The 14,959-nt window shown below is 44.2% G+C and overlaps 1 protein-coding gene across 3 annotated transcripts in view; it reads right to left on the reverse strand.

The window, feature by feature from the left end:
- RIPOR1 (RHO family interacting cell polarization regulator 1) overlaps nucleotides 1-14,959 on the reverse strand; it is a 121,492-nt gene that overhangs the window by 65,272 nt on the left and 41,261 nt on the right. The gene's annotated exons all lie outside the window — the stretch shown is intronic.

Raw genomic sequence — 14,959 nt, forward strand, 5'->3', positions numbered from 1 at the left:
TTCTCCTTCTGCAGGGCCAACTTAGGTGTTAAGATCCCAATCCCAAGAATGTCTGTCTGTCTATTCAGATATTAAATCCAAATGAGTGCTATGGATATTCCTGCTTATAACCTTACAACCACCCTGTATGGTTGCCAACAAGCCAGAACAAAAATGTCTTGATGCTCTGTTGAAGAGCCTAATATGTGGAAATGGACAGCAGAAGCTTTTCATGGCATGAAAATGGATAGCAACACCTGATAAATAATATCCTATTAAGCCTCTGTTAAAGGAACCGGTATTTTTCTCCTGGCAATCTTACTAGGATTATTAGCTTTCCACTGGAGGTGGGAGGTCTCAACTTGGTTACGAGAAGAAATGACCAGGCAAAACTATAGGGGGCACAGTTGTTCCCGGCATGAAGACATTGCTTCTGGCACAACCTGGAAGTAATGTTGCCATAATGACTGCCTCTAGAGCAGTTACTGCAACCAGCGTTTTGGGCAAATACTGGAGTTATCTCTGATGTGGTGACGTCACTTCCAGGTCACGCTGGTGACGACATTGCACCAAGGACGCTAATCGCCCCCCACACGCTAAAAGTTCCCGCCTCCCTCAACTTCTGACAGTTACAATCCTAACTACCCCTACCTGTGAGGTGGGTTAGGCTGAAAGGGAGACATGGCCCATGGTCGTCCAGTGGGCATCCATGGCAGAATGCGGAATGGAAACTGGGCTTCCTAGATAATTGTCTCCCACTCCAAACCCCTAAACCATGCTGACCCTTGAAGCATTAAGGTATAACTGCATTAAGTGATCTTCAGAGCAAAACAAAACTGTGACCTACCCATCAGTGCTATCTTTAAAGAAACTGAAGATAAAGAACTAAGGAGAAAAAAGGGCGGACGGATTTTCTTCTCTTTTCAAAACTGTCATTTTCTGGCTAAGAAAAAACCCTGAAGGAGGCAGGAGAGAGTAAAAACTATTGCAATAAGAACTAATGATGCAAATGTAGGCTTGCACTTGAATAATTTATCCCAAGAGCAGAATTTGGGCCGAGCTGCTTCCGCACGGTTGACTAGCGGCTAATTAACCATTTATCCACACACCACTTTAGGTAGTGCCTTGCTATTCATCTCGCCCATATTGTCCTCTGCAGATGGATCAGGCAGGCTGTGGCATCTCTCTCAGGAGAACACTGGGACAGGCATGCAGAGATAATGAGCACTGAGGTGTAACTAAGTTTAATGGGATCATTCTGCTACCCGCCCCTTTCCCTAAAATTGGAGAGGCGACAATTCAGAGAGCTGTTTTGCTTCACTTAACCATCCCACTTCCAATCCTTCAAGGCTTCTCCCTGAAGCATTTTTGATGCTAAAAGCTTTCATTTTGTTTGGGAACTCTAAGGAGAGCGCAAGAAAATGTATTGGAGGGGGAGGGGAGTGAGAGAACCTGGTGCAGTAATTCTCCCTTTCCTCCACCATCATCCCACCTCGACTGCTTTTCAGCTTTTTAAAAGCATCTTTTTGCTGAGAAGGAAGGCAAATTGTATATGCAAAGCATCATTGGTGGTTTAGGTTTTGCAAGATATAGAGCCAAGCTACAAGTGATGCCTGACACAGGTTGGACACTTGTCAGCTTCCCTCAAGTTTTGATGAGAAATGTAGGCAGCTTGGCAGAATGGTAGACAAGTGACAGTTGAAAAGTCCATTGGACAGCAGTTGGAGAGCCAAGCTGCAAGACCAGGACACCTACATTTCCCATCAAAACTTGAGGGAAGCTGACAAGTGTCCAACCTGTCTCAGGTATCACTTGTAGCTTGGCTCATATAGAATCAGCTGAATGTGGGGCAGAAGGAGAGAAAACAGCAATCCTACCCCTTCTGGAAAAGATTTGGAGGGAAGATAAAAACCAGGAAGAAGAATGAAGCTGTTTCTTAGGCTCAAATCCACCCTGATGTATTTATGGTGGGCCCTCTGTACCTTAATAACTAACATAATGGCACCTTAAAGACTAACGTTTATTTCAGTATAAGTTTTTGTGAGTCAGAGTTCATCTAAAGAAGTGAGCTATGACTCACAAAAGCTCATCCTGAAAGAAATGTTATTTATTCTATAAGGTACCACTGGACTTTTGGTTTTATTTTGCTGCCACAGACTAACATGGCTACCCCTCCACAAACCTCTAGACCTTGCCAAGAACCGCAGTTTCCAAAATAGGTGTTCCAGAAACTCCTTCACATTCCCCATAAATTTAATTGGGTTCTTCAATGACGGCAAACCTACCATTACAAGGAACACACTGGGTTTCCAACGCTTATGTTTCCCTGACATGAAAAATACAGGGCTGGGGAAGAGGAGACTTGCAAGAGAGAAAGACGGTGTTTGACTTCCAAGGCCTTCTTGAACGTCCCCTGCAGACACTCATTCCCCCCCCCCCGAAGATTTTAGTATTTTTGGCCCAGGTTCTGAAACCAGCCCAGATGTGATAAAAATAACCCCGAGAAGCACCATTTGCAGGGACATTTGACCAACTTCTGGTTTTTGTATTTTCAGTAGAAGTTTGCAGTTTTTGTATCTTCTTCCCAGCAGCCAGGGACGCAATCTGATATCAGCTAGCCAACACCTTGTGTCCACTGAAGTCAGCTAAGCATCCTACAGACATACAACGAGATGCAGACAAAGAGGCTTTAAACATTTTAATCCGAAAAGTGTATTTTTCTTTCCCCTTTCCCCCCATAAACGTCCTTTTAAAACTGTTTTTAACACCCAGTCTGATGAGGAGTTTTACAAAACTCCAAAGCTTGCCCACTGTGATTCAATAACTTCAATAAAAGTTATGACATGCCTTTTGCTTTGGGTATTTACTGGGGAAAACTGACAGATGCAGAAGTGGCTAAGATCCTCTTTCTGCCACTGATTCTCCTTCGCAAGGCAAACAGTAACATTAAGTCTGGCCCCAAGAATAATCAAAATATATAGGAAAAAATCTCTCTGAAGGCTGATGCACAAAAGTCCTCACTCTAGCCATGACAGCTTTCAATTAGATACGTACAGGGAGTCACACACTTCCCAGACACATTTGAGGCCACAGCTTCTGTGGCTATTTTCCATTGGGAACGAGAAATATTGCCCCATCGGGGAAACCACATGTTTTGATAGCTACATGTAAATTTCCCCAAAGGAACAAATAGTGGGGCCCTGTGGCCCTTTCAAATCAAGTGAAGAGCTGGGAGAGGGTTGAAACCCACTCTACGCATGTGCCACAGTTCCATTCCAAACCTGGCCCGTGTACACATGGGAAATACAAAATTCCCAGCACACACCTGATTGAAAGTCCTGAGGAACTTTGAAATGTGTGGATCAACCCACTGAAAGCTTCCTCAGTACTGTCAGTCATCCCCTGCAGTACATCAACGTGTTTGTGTATGTGTGTGTCTTAAGGACACCGGAAACTGCAGCCGCATGTGATGCACCATTACAACAAACCAGTTCATTTTCCTTTATGAGCCCAAATGCTTTGTACCTTTCAGTCACATTCCAGGACACTTTGTACAACTGAGAGGAAGAAACTCCTCAAGCACGGGAAGTTGACAGGCTTCATGCAGAAGACTAATATTCCAGAAATAAGCAAGCTCCATCTAGGGTCTGAGGTTCTAGAAGAGCCTAGACTACTCAGTTTACCTCTCACACAGATACTGGACACCACTTACATCAGCCAACAAAAATTAGCTTGAACTTCTGAACTGCACAAATGTGCACTTGGAACTGGACATCTTGTGTCTGGTTGCATAATTTTAAAAGCCCTGCAGCGCACAGCTACAGGAGAATGCCAGGTATGTCCTAGAGTGCGCCTGTACTCAATTCATTACAGGATAGTTTTAAAACACACCTGGCCAACCTACAACAAATGAATTTGCTCCTCTAAGATCACATTCCAGAACACTCAGCGATGCCCAGTGGCTCTCCGACAGATAACAATGTGGAAAAGGCTCCAATTTTCCTGTTCCCTTTTTGCTTGTCAGTATTTATAAGCCAGTTGCTTTCAGGAAGAGCAGCTTTGCGCTTCTTGCAAATTCTGTACAGCACCCAGTTTCGTAAGCACTTTAATAACGATTCCTTGTCTGTAGAAAGTCTAAACACCATTGGCCTAAAATAAACCCCTCGTTTCAACACTAATGTGATGTTAACTCACTCCCAATCCTGTGCTGACAGATCAAAAAATCTCCCAAAATAACAGAAAAATGTATCAAAGCTACGAACATTCCCACCCCCCCAAATGAGGAATGAGTTTACAATTACCAAAGAGAAAAAAAGGGGGGGACAGGAGATATAATATCTGACTTGTGTGTCGATGTAAATAGGAATGATAACAAATACAAACCATGAGACTTTTTAAGATAGCAATTAAGTCTAACCAAAAAGACTTGCACTGATAAGAGAGATTCTATTCCAACCAGAGTGCTAAGAAAAGATAAGACTAGACAGGCACAGAGCCTTTACTTCCCTTTCCTGTTTGAAAACAGCTATTAGGATCTTTAGGTCATCGTGCATATAAGGCATCACTCCCTACTAGAGGTGGGCACGGACCGTTCTAGGAGTTAAATCAGAAGTAGAAATGTATATTTAAGATGTACATATTTAGAACATTTTAAAGATCACTTTTCAGCTACGACAGTTCTTGAAGCAACTTACTATGCAATTGTCAAAAGAAACTTTCATTTATAGAACAAAACATGACAAACATCAGCGGTAGTTCATCTTGTATTAAAATGGAAATAACCCTAGTTTTCATATACAAAACTTGCAGAATGAAAATGTCTTTGTGGATCTCCTATAGACTACAACCTGAAATAGTCTGACAAATTTCTTTGGGGAAGTAATTCCGCACAATGCAGATCCTACCATGCAAAAAGCTCTGTTTCTTGCGGAGGTTAAATTTTGCTTCAGATAGTGATAGAATTCAAAGCAGCACTTTTTTCTGGATAAGTGGGAAGAGGGGGGGCAAGAGAGAGAGAAAAATGTGTTGCCTTAAATATCGTAGACCCAGACCACTTAGCTTATTTATTTTTTATTTATATCCTGCTTTTCTCCCTGATTGGGGACCTAAAATGGTGTAAGGATTAAGGATTTTATAGGTTAAAACTAGTAGGGAAACAAATTGCTAACCAGCAGGTAGAAAAGAGGTGAAACTAGCTGAGAGTCAACAGCCTCTGCAACCCCTAACAGCGAGCCCACAATGGTACTTCCAGGATCCTGGTTGTAGAGTATCATAACAAGGGCACATTAGATTACAAATACCACTCTCAGAGCCAAACCACACGATACGAATTACACGTGATTGACACGAAAACTTACTTACACGTGTTCCAACATTGTTTTCAACTACATGCACCAGGACTGCAGGACCTCCATCGAACCCATGTTCGCGGTGGCATGAGTTTTCTCCGCTTACCTCCAATATATCCCATCATGCATCTCCACTTTGCACAGATAGGAAGCGGAATATATAGGAAATAAGGACACTCTGCATTGCCGACTTACTGATCGTGACCGCGTACACGCGCCGTTGCAGCTACACTGGAGCAGAAATTTTGAATGCGTGCCTGGACCAGGTCACGTGCTCATCGATAGAATGCTGGACATGGGCATTTGGGGTAAGACAGGACTTCTGACACTCCTTTGGTCTCGTGTAATTCATATCGTGTGGTTCGACTCTCAGTCGCACTCACTAGCCTCATTCAGACCAAGATGGAAGAAGCCAGCTCCACAAACCTTCTAACAGTGTATAAGAGGTGAGGTTCTGATATCTTCACTTGGCAGAAGCTCATTTGTTCTCATTAAGTTTTAATAAGAACAACAAGCAGCGAGAAGCAGCAAAGGAAAAGGAGAGAGAATTCTCGCCATGCCCTGCCGCCAGAAGTTCATCCAACACTTCTTTTGAGTGTATGCAAAGTACTCGGAAACATCTTTGGTCCAAAGGCCCATCCTCAGACCCCTTGATTTCTCCATTGTGACCGTCACCTAAGATCAGTATGAAATTAAAACCACAGTGAGGGTTGGCCTTACTCATTTTCCTACTGCCTTCTACAGACACTTCAGCTTCTTAAGGCCATGTGGTGCCTATACCACTATCCCAAAATGTCACTGTAGGTTGGCTTCAAGACCTGAGTTATTTCCCTCCTATCAAGTCTTGGCCTAGCCCTTCCTGCACATGGAGTGAAGACTCCTTAGAAAAGGAGCTTCCCATAGTTTCCTCTATATCTTGAGACTGCATGCACCCCGGAGGCTCCCAGCAAAGACCCCCTGCCTCTTCAACAGCAGGTTCCCAGCCCCTGCGTGGACCGGTCTGTCCACCTCCAGTGTCTCTCCTGGGACCTCAGGAATTGAAGAGGGCCAGAGCCAAAGACTAGACCAGGTGGAGGAGTGTATGCCTGGCAGCTCACAGTTTCCCACACGCTAGCCTCTCTCAGAGGAGAGAGGTAACTACAGAACTTTACAGGAGCATTGACATAGTCCTGGCTATTGGGTGGGACTCTCAGTTCCATATATCATCCTGCAGTCGAGTCTCAAGCTTTGCTAGTTCAACATTTTTTAACCAGCTTGTGCTTTAGCATAGAGAGTAGCTGATAAGTTAAACTCTGGCTTTCTAGAGCTGCCTGCCTCTTTTTGAGATCTTTCATTTTATTTCACTTTAGACTTATATCCTGCCCTCCCTGCGAGCAGGCTCAGGGTGGGTCATCAAAACAACACTAAAAATACAGGTAAAATTTGCATTAAAACAATCAACATTACAACAATAAAACCATCAATATCAACAGTCACAAAATAAAGAGTTCGGCCAGCATAAGTCAGAAACCCCTGAAAGCCATAAGGCCAGGAAATCTCCAGTTCAACTCTCAACTCACTCATCTGACTGCCCTTAAGGCAAGACACCATTTTCCCCCTCAGCCTCTGATTTCTTCCTGCCTCAGTCCATCAAATGAGTTATTCAGACTGGCTAATCTTATTCAGCTTTTGCCTACTGAATGCAGTGTTGGATGAGGAGCCCTGAGTTCCAATCCTTGCTCAGCTATGAAACTCACTGGGTCAGCCACCATCTCTCAGTCTAATTTACCTTGCAGAGGATAAAATGGGGGGAAATGGGATGGGTGGGAACCATGACCACTGTTGCTAAAGACTTGCCTATTTCACTTGAATGTAGGCAACATTCATTCATTTCCTTATGGTCACAGTTAGCCTCAAAACAGCGAATCAAATGAGGCCTGAGGAGGTACCTCACTGTCCCTCACCTTGTTTGGTACCACATCCACTGGTCAGGATGCAGGATTCTGTCCACCTTGCCCTCTCTCTCAGCATACATTCTGTGTGAAATATACAGACCTTGGTGAAAACTGATCTTGCCCATCACACCACCCACCCCATCTCTGTCAGCCTGTTCCAAGCTCTGAGGCAGCAAACAGATAAACCTTCCCAAGTTATCTTAAGTGCACATTTTTCGATCAGTGCTGGAGTGAACTCAGGTCAAAAGCAGTTGGGCAGCTATTTCTGGCCCATCCTGGACTTCATCCATCAAGCACTGCCATGAAAAACACCCCACTCTTCTTTTTCCACCTGGCACTTGCAGCTGGAAGCATCAGCAACTGCCAACCTAAGCCCGTCAGCAGCCCAAGAGACAGAGCCCAACACGACTGCTGCAAGCAACCAATCCATCACACATTAATATAGTCACTACATGCACCATCGATTCCATTCCCCTGGTGTCTCCCATTTTAAAAAGGATCAGGCAGCAAGAGATGCGAAAGACTTTAACGTGATACTATGGAGAGACTCTGCCAGACTAATATTGACCTTGATGGACCAATGGTCTGATTCACTTTTGCTGCTTTTGCTCAGGCTGAACAATGCACTTTCAATCCACGTTGCAACTGGATTTTACTGCATGGAACATGAAAATCTTATAAAGCAGCTTCACATGTCTTCCCACTCTGCTATGGCAGAGGGGGTGGGGTACCAAGCAAGACTCTAGACACCTTGCAACAATCGTGGCAAAGGTCTCGAGTACAACATGAACTTGCAGAACTTGCACAGAGCCACCCCTACCACAAAAAAATAAAGCGAAAGTGCTGCTCTCACCTATGAACTCTGGAGCGCTGGCAACACACACACACACAATGGCACACTACGGTCAGAAATAAACTCCAATTCCAAGCCACAAGCCCGTCAGCGAATATGCCATCATTTGGCAGACTCCAACCGGCATGGGCATTGTTTGTGTCAAAGGCTCAGAAACTGACTGCAATCTAATTACTGCACAGACCTACCATTAAGGAGGAAAAAACCCTCTCAAAATCTTGAAACCAGGCTTCAAAACCTAAGACACTGGGCAGATGGCATCGTCCATCAAATACATAACAGTTACTCACTCTATATCCACTCAGATGTATGGGGCTCCAAATATTGTATGAAACCCTGCAGAATTCAAGACTCCTCCCCGCTCGGCTTCTGCTGTTGAATTCTGTAATGCAGTGCTGTTGCCCACAATTAAGTTATGCAAATTATCTGAAAAAGTTATGTTTTCCAGCCCCTATTAATGCTACAGTGTAAAAATGGCTCCCATTCATTTCTACTTCCATTTATCCAAACCCTAGGAAAGAATCTCTGAAATGCAATCTAAATCAGCCACAAGACCTGTAAGATGTGTTTGTTCTTTTTAAATGGAAGTGCATTCCATCGTGCAAGTCTCACCTGCAGTTTTAAGAGGTCCAGCCTAGACATGTGGAAGGGAGGGGAGGGGTTTTTCATCTCACTGACTCCATCCTGAAGTTTTACATATATCCGTGTAAGCATATGGCTCCACAAGTTTTCCTTAGTATTTGATTCAATATCTCATTACCATTTTACGAACAACATCTACTCCTCTGTGTGGCAAGAAAAATAGTTGTGGGAACCGTGGTGTGATGTTGCGACAAGAGATCTGGGATGTTTTTTTTAAAAAAAAATTGACTGTAAACTAGAGTGTGGTTGTTAAAAGCATATACATAAACCCCACACAACAAAAAGGCAATAATGACAACCAAAGAGTCTGAAAAGAACAGCGCAGATGGGTGGACAACACCTGTTTGGAAACCCTTCCTCAAGCAGTCTATGAAGTATCAAGTGGATTGAGAAGGCCGACTTCTCCCCCATCCCATTGCCTTTTTTCTTTAACTGACATTGAGGGCCAAGCTACAAATGACGAATGACACAGGTTGGACACTTGTCAGCTTCCCTCAAGTTTTGATGGGAAATGTAGGCATCCTGGTCTCGCAGCTTGGCTCTCCAACTGCTGTCCAATGGACTTTTCAACTGTCACTTGTCCAATGTTCCGCCTGTCCGGGGTCTGGGTCCCAGCCCCCAGACTTGATAGGAGGGAACAGCAGGTCAGCCGGGCTGACGGGCAAACAGAGGGGGCAGCCAGCAGCCAGCAGGTCAACTGGTCAGCCAGCTGACAGCAGGTCAACTGGTCAGCCAGCTGACAGCAGGTCAACCGGTCTGACTGGCAGGCAGAGGGGGCAGCTGGGGGACAGCAGGTCAACCCCTCCCACAGGCAAATGGAGCCAGAACCTGCCGGTGCCAGGGGCAAGGGGCAAAAGCCCAGGGCCTAAGGAGGCAGGGGGAGACAGAGAGAGGCCAGTGAGTCCCACTCCCCTAGGGAGGGAAAGGGGGCTAGGCAAGGCGGAAGGGGGCAAGGGCAGAGGGATTGGAAGCCCAGCAGTCACCCACCCAAAGACCTTACCTGAGGAGGAGAAGCAGCAGCAGCCCCAACAACCCAAAGCCACGCCCCAGCTAGAGAATAGTAGCCTGGCCCAGGAGTTGCCAAAAGCCAAGCCACTCCAGGTGGGGCTATTGGAGGCACTCTGCAGGAAGCCCTGGGCAACCAGCCAAGGAGCCGCAGCTGGACCCACCTTCAGCCATCAGCTCAGCCAGGGAGGCCAGGCTGCTAGCCAGGGGACTGCAGCTGGACATGCCTTCAGCAATCAGCCAAGGCAGGGAGGCTGGGCAGCCAGAGAACAAGGCACAGCTGGTGCTGGTCAGTGGGGCCAGATCAGCTACCCCAGCTGCAACTGCTTGGTGCAGCCAAAGGCCAGGCTGGAAGAGGGGTGGGGCAGTAGAAGGAAGCCCTATAAAAGCTGGCTGGGAAGAGCCCTGTGGTGGTGGGTGTGAGTGAGGAGTGATGATGTGGAGTGAGAGCAGTAAGATGCAAGGGTGGAGGCTTGGAGGAGAGTCCTGGAAGGAGGAGATGAAGGAGGACGCAGAGGGTAAGCAGGCCAGGTTGAGCAGGCCAGCGAGTGGACTGAGAGGGAGTCTGGGTGAGGTATACCGCCCCTCCTTCCACAGAGCAGGGTCCTGCAGATTCCCTGGCCCCCCTGTGATGTCAGGAGCAGACCGCCCAATGCCACGCCCAGCAGCAGCGGCGGCAAGCCCTGACACCGCCAAGCTGCCTACATTTCCCATCAAAACTTGAGGGAAGCTGACAAGTGTCCAACCTGTGTCATTCATCACTTGTAGTTTGGCCCTCAGTTGCCCTCAGCATTCTGTAATCTTGAAGCCTATTTATTCCTCATCAGTCTTTTGCAGGCTTTCATTTCCATTTCTCTTTCAGTTAATTTACAGGAGATTCTAAAGGAATTATATCATTGTTATGTTTACTATACGTCATTACATACTGTATAGTTAATTGATACATTCTCACTTTATATCCATCATTCCTATGTTTCTAATTTTAATAAGATCTGTATAAATCTATTGGTGTTTTAAGTGGTATTGATATATTTTTATGTACTGTTGTTTCTTTTATGCTCTGTATTTAAATAAAATTAAAAAAAAATTACAGTCACCCTTTTCTGAACATCTGGGGAGTCCCTTGAATGCGCACAGCTGACCCCGTTGTTGCTTTTCATAATGTCCCTGACCAACCCACATGCCAATTGTGTTCTTTGCAGCAGTTTCTTCTCACAATTCCTCCTTGTGCGGCACATTTGGCATCTGTTCATTTCCGGGCCTCAAACTCCGTCCCTATAGTATGGAACAGGTTACAGGAGGCAGCCAAGAAAGCCCCAACACTCATGGCCTTTCATAAGGCATGGTACCCTGTCCTTTTTCAGCAGGCCTTCACTTGACAGTATATACTTTTGAGTCATGATTTTTGGCAGGCAATAAATTTGATCTTTGTTGCTGCATTTAGAGTTGTTTTATTGCATACTGGGTTTTTTTGTAAATTGCTTTAATCTATGTTGCTTGGCCAGTAGCCGTGTTTGTAAGCAGCCTTGAGCTCAACAAGAAAGGTGGGATAAAAATGTCTTAGGTTCATTCAATAACTAAATCTGCACAGGGAAAGCCTGCTTATTGTTAGATATGATGATAAGAATCTCTTTCCCCACACAAATGACTGCTGGGGGGGGCAGGGGGTGTTACTGGGCATTTTGTTCCTTGGTTCTCCTCAAAAGCTCCCTCACAAAGGATGATAAAATTAAGAATTATCGCTCCCCATTTCATTTTTCTTTACTCATTTATATTTCTGCTCCAGAAAGTCTTTCAGCTCAACAGACTGACTGCAGGACAGCACTTATTTTAGTGTACCTCATTTTTTTTTACTGTTAAATACATTAAATTATTTTTGTTTCAATGTTAATTTAGTGTTGTTTATTGTTTACTTCATTTATACCCTGCCTTTCTTCCCAATGGAGACATAAAGTGGCTTATATTGTTCACCTGTCCTCCATTTTATTCTCACCACACCCCAGTTAGGCAACTTAGGCTGAGTGTGTGTGTGAGACTGGCCTAAAGTCATCCATAGGGTTGCCAACTCCAGGATGGGAAATTGCTGGAGATTTGGGGGGTGGAGCTTGGAATGGGTGGAGTTTGGGAGGGGAGGGGCCTCAGCAGGGTATAATGCCATAGAGTCCACCCTCCAAAGCGGCCATTTTTTCCAGGGGAACTGATCTCTGTCAGCTGGAGATCAGTTGTAATTCCGGGAGATCTCCAGCCACCACCTGGAGACTGGCAAACCTAGTCGCCCATCAGGTTTTCCCATGACAGAGCGGGAATTTGAACCTGGGTCTCCAGATCTTAGTCCAACACTTTAGCCACTACTCCATGCTGGCTTTCTATTATTTTGTTAGCTACTGGAGGGGGGCACTTTTTGATCGAAAGGTGGCATCCAGAAGCACTAAATAAGTAGAAGAGATGCTCAGAAGACAGAAACACTTCAAAACAAATATCTTTGTCAATAGCTTTGGCTGAGTGCTTTTCGTTGTTGATTTTGTGAATTCATTTACATGTATCATGTGTGTCTGTTTTTTTAAAAAATACAGTATTTACACATTGTAACAATTTATATATATGTTTACCTATAGTGTAGAACGCTCATTTACTTATACACAAATAGCACTGAAAGAAATGTGCACATTTTCCAGGAAAAGCCCAGAATAGCACAAAAATAAAGATTTCACTATGCACAAGTGAGAAACAAAATCAAAATGGGACCAAGCTGGTTAATTATAAGCTGGAAACAGACATTTGTTCAGGCAAACCAACCCTCCACTTCCCCCCACAGCTGTCTTCTTGGCAGGCAGAGATACGAGGAAGAATCCAGTCCAGCAACAAAGTAGGGCCTATCCTTTTTTAAGTTCCTTTCACAAAATCTAAAACAGGCAGGAAGAAAAGCGAAGCTGAAAGCTCACTCACCAGACTTTTAAATTGGAACCAGTATCTTAAAAATTATCATGTCAGCTGCGGTAGGCTGATTAATTTTAAATTGGTTTATTAGACAATTAACCTATTGAAAAGCAACAAAACCACCAACTGAGGAGAAAATAAACCTCAGTAGGCCAGTGGCCATCTCATACATTGGTGGATGATCAATGTGTGGGGCAAAATGGCGTCTGAAAGCAACAACCAGTGGATTCGGATTTTGAATCCCACTCAGGCCGTGAAGTTCAGTGGGTTGCCTTGGGTCAATCACTTCTCCCTCAGCCTAACTTACCTTACAGGGTTGGTGTGAGGGGAAAAGAGGGATAACCTGATCTAGGCATAGCAGCTACAGCTGTAAGGAGAAAAAACGGAGTAACAGCAATGAACGAACGTGTATTTTCCAACATACCAACTCAATGGAAAGAGAAAAATCTTCCCTCGCTACTGACACATGGCCCTGTTATCAGTTTCTTCAGTTCTCAGAGCACATGCCAGGAACCAGGATTAGGAAGGATTTTACAACACACACACACATGCACGCACACCCCAACCAGATCTGAGTTGACAAAAAAGTTCTCTCGCTTCATGATGGCTGAATATCCCTCCCTGAGATCCACAAAGAAGTAATCTGTTTCTACCAGCCTTTTCAAAGCCAAGCATCCTGAGGAGGATGCCGGAAATTCAAAACTATTTTGCCATATGCAGCAAATCATAACCATAAAGGTGGGCTTGGGGCTGCCTGTAGTCTGGGATCAAACATAGAGTAGCCAAGAGCTTACAGCCTGCAGCCTCAAACAAAGGAAGGGAGAAACTCAAAGGGTACTAGAAAAATATGCTGTAAAATTCAGTGTGCCCCAAGTCATTTGGACAGGGAATTTTTCTGTAATGTTCCCAGAGTGCATCTCCCTTTCAAAGGCATGATTTTTCTCCCCTCCTGACAGCAGATTTTTGGCAGAAAAAGAAGAATGTATCTATCCCAGAAACAAAGATCATGGGGTAGGGATAGAAGTCCCGCTACTGGCAGACTGACAGCTGTCTGACAGCTGATACGATGGTTACTTTGGCATACAACTCAAATATCATGAGAAATACTCCAGCATTTCTTGTGGTCAGATGCTGAGTTCTATTCTACCACTCTAAGCTTGTTAAGTCCATGATTTGTTTTAAAATATATATATATATATATTGTTTAAAATATTTGTATCTGTCTGTTTATCTCTTTCATTGGCAGAAGACAATGATAGAGAGAGCAGAGGGAATTCCCCAGTTTTGGTGCCATGACTTAAAAGGCCCTTTCTCAGGTTGTCACCTCTCTAGATGACGGGGGCATGTAGTTCCAATTTCTTCAGAGGCTACAACCTATACATATTCTTCCATTTTACTTTAAAATTTTTCTTTATTTAAACTATAAACTATACACCATAACATAATAAATAATAAACATATTCTTCCATTTTAGAGTTGCCACCTGAAAAGCTCTACAGATCATAAAAACAAAACATCTTAATGTGTGTGAGAGCATTACCAGTACTTTTATTAGAATATATTGTCCTTTCAATATATTACATTAAGGTTGCTTTTTGCAATTACGGGGCAGTTCTTATTTTTCTGAAATAAACAGGAAACCATTCTGTGAATTAAAAAAACAAGTGGCAAGACTATTCCTTTGACTTGCGTGCATTCTCTGTTCCCATAGGTATCACATATAAGACCTCACTCCAACTCCAAAGAAATTAATCCAGAGTACCAGCCATATCATGATCACAGTCTCTCATAAAGCTGATGTGGCGTAACAGCTGAAGAGAAAGTTGTGAGCAGCCATGCAGGTGTTGGACAGAAAAGGAAAGGTCACCTCTCAGGTAAATCCCCTTTTCCCTGAGACTGCTGTGGGAATAAAATAGGATAACCCCATGTTCAGGGTCTTAAGCTCCTTGAAGCAAAGAAGGGATTGCAAATGTTACAAAAATAAAATATAGTCAACAAAGCCAGGTTTTCTTTTAGAGTTACAATCTCCTTTTATCCCTAAACATGTACTTCAGATAGGAAGAACTATCCCGTTACCCAAGGAAGCACAATGAAAACAGTTACACAGCCCAGAATCAATCCCTCTGGAATTTAAGCAGGTCATTTTCTGATTGGGTGGCCAACCTCCAGGTACAGCCTAGACATCTAGGAGATTACAAGTAATCTGTAGACTACAGCAAAAAGTTTCCCTGTAGAAAATGGACTATCTGGAGGGTTGGCTC

This window comes from Eublepharis macularius, chromosome 16 (genome assembly GCF_028583425.1).
Source record: "Eublepharis macularius isolate TG4126 chromosome 16, MPM_Emac_v1.0, whole genome shotgun sequence".
In the NCBI taxonomy this organism is placed as follows: Eukaryota; Metazoa; Chordata; class Lepidosauria; order Squamata; family Eublepharidae; genus Eublepharis; species Eublepharis macularius.